Source organism: Leptonychotes weddellii, chromosome 5 (genome assembly GCF_054177405.1).
Source record: "Leptonychotes weddellii isolate Sample4059 chromosome 5, ASM5417740v2, whole genome shotgun sequence".
Lineage (NCBI taxonomy): Eukaryota > Metazoa > Chordata > Mammalia > Carnivora > Phocidae > Leptonychotes > Leptonychotes weddellii.
Genome location: NC_138373.1, coordinates 11732167 through 11733520, shown reverse-complemented (window position 1 = coordinate 11733520; position 1354 = coordinate 11732167). Strand labels below are relative to the sequence as shown.

General features: G+C 41.4%; 1 protein-coding gene across 6 annotated transcripts in view; it reads right to left on the bottom strand.

Moving 5' to 3' along the window:
- The window catches only part of AUTS2 (activator of transcription and developmental regulator AUTS2), a 1062127-nt gene that overhangs the window by 532300 nt on the left and 528473 nt on the right, over positions 1-1354 (bottom strand). The window lies entirely within an intron of this gene.

The window sequence follows — 1354 nt, the reverse complement described above, 5'->3', positions numbered from 1 at the left end:
AGACAATGATACGCATCTTAAAGAAAATCTGACTCTTCTGCACTACCCTCTACCAACTCACCCTCGCTGGCCAAACTAGAATAGATGTTTCTCCATTAAATACACCCACTGAGTTCTACGTTCTATTAAACTCCCTTCTTTAAATATCAGTTCACTCAGCTGTTACAAAATGGTATAACCAGATTATAGGTGTGTTTGTGAAGCTTTCTTTGGCCCCAAGCTATTTTGGCTAGGGAACCCCTAGAGGAAAACTCCCCATGCTCCACGGTTAATTAGGGAGAGTACTTCATGCAAACTTGTGGGGGTTCTCAAGCTGTGCAAGGCGGCAGGGTGTAGAGCGGCAGATCCTGGCTCTGTCATACTGTTCTGTGGGATTTTACCTGCCACGTAATCCTAAGAATGGTTTGACTCTATACGGTAAACACAGAACACGGTGTCCACAAAGAAGTCAACGGAGAAAATGATTAACGAAATTGAACGCTTTTACAATATTACTCCTACAATAGTAAGTTAAATACAATATCAGTTAAATGGCACTTGAGGCAAAAACAGTACTTACACTTTCATTATTTAACATTAATGCCACCACTCTTTCCTGATGAGGAAATGAAGGCACAGGGCAGTTAAATTGCAAGAATAAAACCTAATACTCAAAACCAGGTATCCAGAGTCCAAGAGAATGGACCTTCTGTTGAAATTAACAAAACTGGCTTATGTATTTATATTTTTTTTAAAGAAAGTTTTAGAAGATAGAATTTTTTGGACCAGTTTTGTTTTCATAATTATCGCTCTCTATAATTCATTCTAAGCCTCTGATATTACCCTATCACACTCTTTGCCACAATGTTCTGATTCTACTCCACGGGAGCCATCAATTAATGTGGCTGCCAGCCACAGCTCACTGGTTCTCACCTGAAGCAGACAGGAAACATATGAGGGGCAAACCCTCCAGCAGAGTCCCAACCAAAGGGGATCAACAGACAGACTGCTGTAGGGGGGACAAAATTTTTTTTTTACCCTTCTAAGTTCTCGGTTGGTGCCCCTGTAACAAAAGACACACTAATAAGAGAAGAACATACAAAATGTACTCATTGCAATGTTTTTCTCCTGCTGGTCTGAATTTAGAAAGGAAGGAACAAGGAGAAAATTTTACCTTTCTCTCTCGACAGAGCACCACAGTGAGAGATCCAGGAAACTGACAAGGTAAGAACATCTTCCCTTCTGCTGGCTTTTGGTCAGTTGTCCCGGACCTCAACTGCAGTCTCTGGTGCAAGTGGAGGGTCCCAGCCTTATCACTGTCCCACTATCAGAAACTATGAGGGAGGAAAAGTATCTTTTCCTTTTGCCCTGCTAA